Here is an 8,782-nt window from a genome sequence, read left to right as displayed (position 1 = left end):
TGGAAAGTGTTGTTGTTGGACGCACGCTACTCCGCAGGCGCGTGGCGCGAAAATTGATTAACATTCGTAATTCTGATGCGAATATTTTCGCGAGTGCTTGTTTTTTTATTTAAATTGCAGTGTGGTTGAGTGTTAACAAAAAATATTATTCGGAATTTTGTGGGATCCTTGGATTTATGTGTAGTGTTAATTTGATGATCATCACATACAGGTAAATATATTTTTGGTAATTTTACATATCTAGTACTTAATTTCATAAAATATTTTAATTTATACATGGAATCGTAGTAATTTGTTTAGGAAACCGTCACGCGGTTGGCGTCGAAAGTTTTTAAATTGACTCGTTAACAATCCTCATTGTTATTACCTATCTAGTTTAATTATAACATGAGATGAGATAGCTGAAGATAATATGTACTATAATTATTTAGTTATTTTACAAGTTTGTTAAAAATATAATCCATTCGTTGCAAGATCGAGAGATACAAATAATGTAAAAAGATGAAATGGCTTTATATAGGGTAAATCAGGCATACATGCCCCAGTCGATAATGTGCCCCACTCGCAGAACTGACAGATGCATTTTGAATTTGGCGCTAATTTGGTCCGTGCGGGTTAGTGACAGAAGCATGGCGTCGATATAAACAAATCAGTGCTGTTATTTATTTGTTTTAATGAAGAAAAACTGGTCACAAGGTATGTATCATAGTCGAAAATGTTTAGTGTCTGTTGTAGCATTGAGTTAAAGTGTTTGCTTCATGTTTTTTTTCCGTTTTCAAAGTTTTATTCTAAAGCTAGCCTCTTTGAATTATTGTGTACCTACAATTGCGTTTCGTTTTTCTTAAACTTCTTTGTTGAAATCAAGTGGGGCACGTTATACTGAACTTTGGCTAATGCGCCCCGATTTCTTTCGGGTATTGTGCCCCACGTCTGTGTTAGTTTTATATTTTAATTTTTAAGTATTCTGTTCGCTTATTTTATTTTAGGAAATGGGGAAGGAAAAAGCTACAGATCTAAGAAAATGGACAGAAGAAAATATCAAAAAAGCTATAGAAGATGTCATAAAAATGTATTTTGATATGTGTTTTGAGATGTTGTTGAAAGTGTTGACTGAAAATGATTTAATTGGTAAGCCTGAAATAATTTTCAACATGGACGAAAGTAGCATTCAAATTAACAATAAAACAAGAACCGAAGGAAAGGAAAGAAGACAAAAAAAATTAGATGCTTTACTGAGGCACATATGACTGATGTATCCGTGGAATGTGCCCCACCCTAGACTTTAAGAAATCGTTGATCTTAGCTATTTTAATTACTTTTAAGAAGTTTTTTTTCTGTATTGTTATACCTATTGAGTCAGGGGTTAAGGCTAATTACTTTAATACACATGTTTTAAATAACACCGTTTATTATTTCAATTTTTCGAATGGTGGGGCACAATTGCCTGGTTTACCCTACAGGTTCCATTTTCAAAATTCAAATAATAAAACGTTTATATAATTTTTTTTTTCACAAGACGCATTCATTATAATTTCTTGAAACCAATTTATTCCTTGGCCTTCACAATAGTTTTTTTCTGATAGTAAACGCATTCATAGAAATAGCTTAGGGTTTTCCTTTTCAGCCATTGACGTAGGCACGGAAATTAATTACGGAGTTTAATTTCTGAAATAGTAGAGCATTAGAATAAAACCTGTCCTTATTAGTACTATCTTTCTATTTCTGATTACCTATATTGTCAATTTTGGTATTTTTCTGAAGTTTATCAATATTTTATTCGATCACCTTCCGAGTGGAAGCAATTCCTCTTTAGATAGGTTTTTGGCCAATAGACAATGTAAATCACAAGGGATTTTTCTTTTTGTAAATCGTGGCTATCTAGTCAGTAAAGCTAGATTATTTTTATCACCGCGTAAATACAATACATAATGATTACTTTTAAAGATTAGATACAATTCCGAATAATTTCGATAAATACTCGTATTATTTAGATTGGAATGTCGTATTTTTTGGATGTATTTATTTATTTATTTACAGACCTATTAATGAATTTTTCTCATACAGAAATCATAGGTCTTACTGATTAGATAGTAAATGAGTATCTATCAATTTATACTGCGGTTTAGAAAATGCGGGTAATGGTAATTCATATTCGTATCTAATAATTATTAGACGGTTTACCGATGTTATAAGGATAATTATTTAATTGTAATAAATATGTATCTACTAAAAAACATAGTTAGGTACTATCGTTACTTACCTGTTTATCCGATTATATTTTACATTGAGCCTATTGGTTACATTTATGTGTTTGGATGTGGAATTACAAAATAATCGCGCCTACTATCTGTATAATTTTTCCACTTTAAATAAAGGACAGTTTCAAAAGTTACCCAATGAAAAATCTACGGAAATAATTGATCTAATTCATAAATGCATTTAGTAAAAAGTTACACGTACTAGACCTCTTTTGAGCCGGGAAATCATCAGATGAACCTATCCCGCTGCCTACAGCGAGAGAAATAAATTAAATCAGGTACCTATGCTGGAAGGGATTTCCTTAGAAATAAGCATTACCTTTGTAAAGTATTTATTTCCTGTAATTTTTCTTTATTGTATGTGTACAAACATAGCTAGCTGAAACTCCCTCTTGCTGCATGAATGCAACACACATATCTAATTGTTTGCTAAAAGTAGGTAGATATTATGAGTGCGTCAACTTATTTATCACTATATGTATTTTAATTCACTACTGATGTACCCGATAGGTATGTATACGATAATTTTTGAATTTTCCTGAAGCCTATTTATAAATAAAAATTAATTGATTGAAACGACCTATTTCAAGAATTAAATAAAATTTTATACATTTTGCCATCCACTTTCCTTAGAGATATTTTACTAATATGGTGTTTACCTATTATTTAAATTAGTGGTAATAGTGGAATACCCCTATAACTAACTTAAGTATAGGTAAATAAATGGTTATTATTGGTGAAATACCTCTTTGAGCGAATTAATGTTGAGATTGTTTAAGTTTGAGGGGTGGGTTATTTATTTATTTAAATCAGGCATTTGGGGCCCATAGAAAAATACTACACATAAATATTATAACATGAAATCATACACTAATACATATTCATACATTATAGTAACTGGATTTTGATTGCCAAGTGTTTCTCATAAAGCGTCTGCCTATCTGACCTCCTCTACCTTAATTCAGTCATCTGAGCAACCTGATACCCAGGTTACCTGCCGGGACCCACAAAAACCCTAAACCAATATTATTTATAAACCGCACAAAATGCGTAAACGTCTAGCAATAAACTTTATCTTGGATTTCTTATCACGAACATATGAATTAGTTGTTTGTTAGTTTCTTTACTAGGTAACGCCAACTCTTGAGTTCTTGGAAAAACAAATAAGGCAGGTTCACGTCACATGTGAAATGGAAAATACTATTGATGACTGAAATAAGTTCAGCGATTATTAACTGGCTTCTATAAACAAGAAATAGATCGTCTTGCTTACGGATTTTTCACATAGGCTATTTCACATAAGTCTCAAAGAATTGTCAATAAACTCGAGTGACAATCGACTTTTGTTTATGATGATGTGATGTCTTCCTTGCCTATTGGTCACGGTGGCTATTCTCGCATAAGAAGATTAGCTAACTGCGCAGGACATAATCACAGTGCACAAGCATTTGCGCGGACACAGATGCACTCACTAGGTATTCATTCACTCTCATAGCCCGATGGGAAGGCAATCCGACACGACCAGAAAACGATCAGGCGCAGGACCGATATTTACTTGCTAAAATCGTCGTTTTGTTTAATCACAACTTTGAAGCATCTAATTAATGCTTAGCACTTAGCAGTCTATGAAAGGAGGTGTTTAAACAAAATTAAAAAATTATCATGTCTAGCACTCATAAAATGGCCAAGATTAAATCGATGCAGTTCTTGACCTCGAGGTTCAAAGAAAAAGCCCCAAAGGTGTGGTAATGAATGACTAAGACAATTTAAGGCAATGCTTTCACAGAAATTGTTGTGACCACTCACTCAACGAATGCAGTCTTTGTACGTGTGCTGACAAATACAGTATTGCTCATAGGAAATGTTAGTACATATTCTAAGACAAGTACATACTTACTTACTAGGTATATCAGGATGTTTTAGTGCTAGTAATAACGGGATGGGCAATTGATATTGCTATTCTTATCTATCATCCTAGGAATGTTCCACATTACAAAATCTGAATGACGGTGTCTTGTTGTATCTTATCTGTAAGAACATTTGTATCAATAGAACAGTTTTGGTCAAATAACTTTGCCGATCTGAATTCTGCATTTGACATGTCGATTCTGAAACCTTTCTGTTTATTTTTTCATCGATCTGTCTATTGATTGTATCCAAGAGATTGGTTTAAGCATTGCAACAACAAACAACTTGTGAGCTGTGTTTGTCAGCCTGTTTACCTTTGTAAAAGTAAGCCTCTATTATATGCAAAGTAGGCCCGCCCCTAAATTATACTGCAGATGCAAGTTAGCCTTCATCACTTGATGCTGGGACAGTTATTTGTACTTACAGGTACACTTGAACTCTAATAACCTCGAATAGGTACCTACTTATAGAAAAAGGCTTACCCAAAACTTCCTTCCACTGTCCGTCTATGATTTAGTTAAGGCAGCATTTTATAAGTAATCATGTATTTTTGAATATGAATGCTGTGCTGTGCTGTGGGGTCTTGGGTTCGATTGCTTACCGTAATTCACAAACAGTCTGGAGTCGGGAAGTTGGTTATTGATATACTCGTGCTTCGGTGAACACGTAAATGTCGGTCCTGCACCTAATCTCTCTCCGGTCGAGTCGGATTGTGGTTCCATTAGAGAGTAAGAGGATAGAGAGTCACGTATTTTTGTGTTTGTGCAAATTCGTGTGCACTATGTTCTGCGCAGACAATCGGTCTGGCCGACATCACTATTACTCTTCAGATATGAAAACTATGATTAGAGTGGCCAACCGAACAAACGATTTGTACACACTGATAAGTAACTGCTTTAATATGTATGAGGACATTCCCTTACACGAGTACAGATCTCAGTGAATACTTAACTAATGCCTTGACGATTACTTAAAGCACTTACATTTACTTAGTACATTTATCAGTAGGCATTTAGATAATGTTAGGATTATCTCATTAGGGTTAGGTGCTCTGTACATAAGAATGCAAATATAATGGAATATTTATGTTAAACAGTATTGTTTTCGAACAAATAGAATTGAAATCGGAAGGATATAACTAAGTGTCGATTGATTATTCAAATAAGCTCTTTCCAAGTTATACGAACATTTCTAAATGCGAATTTCAATAACCTTTTTCTTGTTTTGCTTACCAGAAATAGAGTTCTGACATAAGCCCTATACAAATAAATAAATAAATATAAATAAATAAAAATCTTTATTTTCTCTTCAATTACAGTGTTAAGTACATTACAATACAGGTTGCTTTTGTAAGAGAATGGTGTCTGTTTAAGGTTACCCCTGTGTTACAGATCACCATTTATCCTTTTGAATGTTATACAGCACATTTTGTAAGGAGAGAGGCAAATAATTCGTATATAACTGGTTTGAAAAAAATGTGTTTGGTTTTATGTCACTTTTTGATTTCTATTTTATGTTATTGTTAACTAAATGGTCTACGCATGGAATGGAATGGATTACTATAAGTGAGGAAACACATGGCATGGTTGTGTTTGTATATTTTTATGTACCTATTATTGAAGTTGTGTATTTCTTGATGAAATTCTTAATTAAATAAATAAATAAATACGAGTAATATCAAATTCCTATCTCTAGCAGGTAAATCAAAAGATTGATAAGATGTTGAAACCCACCGTGAGTGAGTAAAATACAATATCACCTCTGTTTGTTCTTATTATCCTGTACATCACTAACTAAATAACACTAAAGTTGAAATATTAACATTAATCAATTAAATTATGTTACCCATGCCAAATACATTATAATGGCTTTTCACGCTTCGTTTGAAACTGCCTTGGTATAATCGTAAATCCGTTTCACATTATGTATATTGAATTGCCCGCTAACAAAGTGTACCTGTTTTCAGTTAACTAGCGTATCGTTTAGTTAGTAATATCAATGAGCGTGGTTTATCTCCTTTGACTGCATTAAACTAAGTTTATTGATGTTGACAATTGAGTTCAGTCGAATGCAGTGAAGACTAACTTGTAGCAAGTAAAAGTTACTTTATTTATATTTATTTACATAGTTATTTATTTACCTACATTTGATTTATAGTTTTTTAGCGGATAAATGTGACAATGAAAATTTTCATTGATGATTTATAAACGAAGGTGCATTTTTGAATGAGTGCAACAGTATCTACTAGTATGATAAGAAACAGGGATGCTCGGAAAAAGAAAACAAAACCCCCACGAATTTTCATGAAAATAATAATTCCAAAACAGTTGAATCACTGAATCTAACCACAATATAAGAAGCTTCTGATTTGAGAAATGTACCTACCTCTAGATAGGTACCTCATCTTCACTTAGACAATACCTACCATAATAATATTGGTTGTTTTCATTCTATTGTAGGTCTCATACGAATTGTTTTATTGTCCCCTATAGCACTCACGAATGAATGAATGTCATTATGGCAGTCACAAACATGTTTACTTTTTTAACTTAATCTATGCACAAAAGCATCAATGCAGGGCTTAAAAGAGTATGACGCATAAGAATATAAACAAATTGGCATTTATTGTTATCTTGATTGAGCCTTTCAATCAATTGTGTGGGAATTCCCTTGTTTCGTCAACTGTGAGAGAATGGTGCAGTATACATTATGTTCTTAATAAAGTAATGTGAGGTTACTTCTGTCCATAATCTTATTGAAAACGGAATTGAAGTCACCGTCCACAATCAATCTGCATTTTTAATCAGGTAGGCATCAAGTAACTTAGTCTTCGCGCATAATGCAGACTAAAAAGACGGCCGACTATTAGCCCGGTGGTGGTAAAAATTTTTTTTTGAATGTCGTGATTTAAATCAAAATGTTTAGTCAAAGTAAATCTTTATTGTGTTGATTGTGTTGGTTACAGGTGTTAGGTATAATGATATATAGTTCAACAATCAGCCCGTTTAGGCATACAATAAGGCCCATTCTTATTTGTTACAAAATTATATAAATTACAAACTAATTACTAATTTTCTAAAAAATCCTTAATTGTAATAGTTGGTCTGATCTCGGACAAATACTTGATCGTTGTTACGTGTGTACTTCCATTCTATTATGAGCCCAAACCAACTATCGGCCGACTAAAAGTTTGTAGTATGCGCGTACTCTTTCTGAGATCGTCTTTGTTTTATACATGTGTTATAAGCGTTGTTGATCGATATATTATGCTTGTATTCTAAGTTCTATACATTTAATTTATGTGCTTTGTTTTATAAGTGTGTAGGATGCTGTACATACAGTTTTTCTTTCGTTTTTGAGCTTTATGTCTCATATAATTTTTAGGGTTCCGTACCTCGAAAGGAAAAAACGGAACCCTTATAGGATCACTTTGTTGTCCGTCTGTCTGTCTGTCTGTCTGTCTGTCTGTCTGTCTGTCTGTCTGTCTGTCAAGACCCTTTATCTTAAGAACGCGTGGACGTATCAAGCTGAAATTCACATGAAATACTCGGGTCTATTGTCCCTTTAGGCTGTGAAAATATCAAGCTTCTAAGCCAAGCCAATCAAAAGATACAACCGATTATGTCGATATTTTCAACAAATTCTCGACACTCGCAAAGGAATCAAAACCTACAGGGTACTTCCCGTAAACTCAGAATCTTGAAATTTGGCATGAAGCATTGTTATATAATGCAAATATAGGAAAAATTGCGAAAATCTCATTTTTTTTGTTATATAATATAAAAAAAATATTTTTATAAAATGAAACTTACTACCTTATTTCTCACGAACGAATAAAGGTACCAAATTGAAATTTATACCAAATACCTAGGTCTATTGTCCCTTTAAGCAATGAAAAAATCAAACTTCTAAGTTAACGCGATCAAAAGATACAGCAGTTTTACCGACACCTTAGACGAATTTCCGTCACACGCTAGGGAATCAAAACCTACAAGGTACTTCCCGTGAACTCAGAATCTTAAAATTCGGCACGAAGCAACGTTATATAGTACAGATAAAGGAAAAATTGCGAAAATGATAAATTTGAAGTTACATAAAATATTAAAATATTATTTTTGCTTACATGACATAAAATATTTTTTTAATAATTATAAACTTACTACCTACCCTTTTTCACATGAACGCGTAGAGATATTAACGTTTTGAATAAAAAGTGAAATTCATATCAAACACTTCTTAAATATAATGGCCTCTAAACTGTGAAAAATTTTAAATCATTCAATGGTCATTGGGCACCTTAGTACGAACGAAATATAGCACAGTATAATGATAAAGGCTCTGATTTACTATGGCATTAGTCGCATCAATGTGAACCATGGGAATCTAGAGAAAATCAGGTGTAAACATTAAATATTTTCCTCATTTCAATGGGGAATTTAAACGACCAAGTTTGACGGAATTGAGAAATCATTTCTTTGTAGTGAAAGAGTATACTCGCCGTTTATTTCCATTGTCATCAGGTCAGGATCTGATGATGGAAATCCTGAGAAATCGAGGGCAACTATCAGAAATTGTAGGCATGCATAGGATTAAAACTTGATTCTCAGATGTATGTC

The 8,782-nt window shown here is 33.1% G+C and overlaps 1 protein-coding gene across 1 annotated transcript in view; it reads left to right on the top strand.

Moving 5' to 3' along the window:
* Positions 1-8,782, top strand: part of LOC124631320 — a 38,820-nt gene continuing 30,038 nt past the window's right edge. The window contains exon 1 of the mRNA XM_047165659.1: positions 1-211. The gene's annotated coding sequence lies outside the window, so the exon portion shown is untranslated. The remainder of the gene's footprint in view (positions 212-8,782) is intronic.

This window comes from Helicoverpa zea, chromosome 6, assembly GCF_022581195.2.
Source record: "Helicoverpa zea isolate HzStark_Cry1AcR chromosome 6, ilHelZeax1.1, whole genome shotgun sequence".
Taxonomy (NCBI): domain Eukaryota; kingdom Metazoa; phylum Arthropoda; class Insecta; order Lepidoptera; family Noctuidae; genus Helicoverpa; species Helicoverpa zea.
Note: the sequence above shows the minus strand (reverse complement) of the source record. Positions and strands in the feature narration are given on the sequence as shown.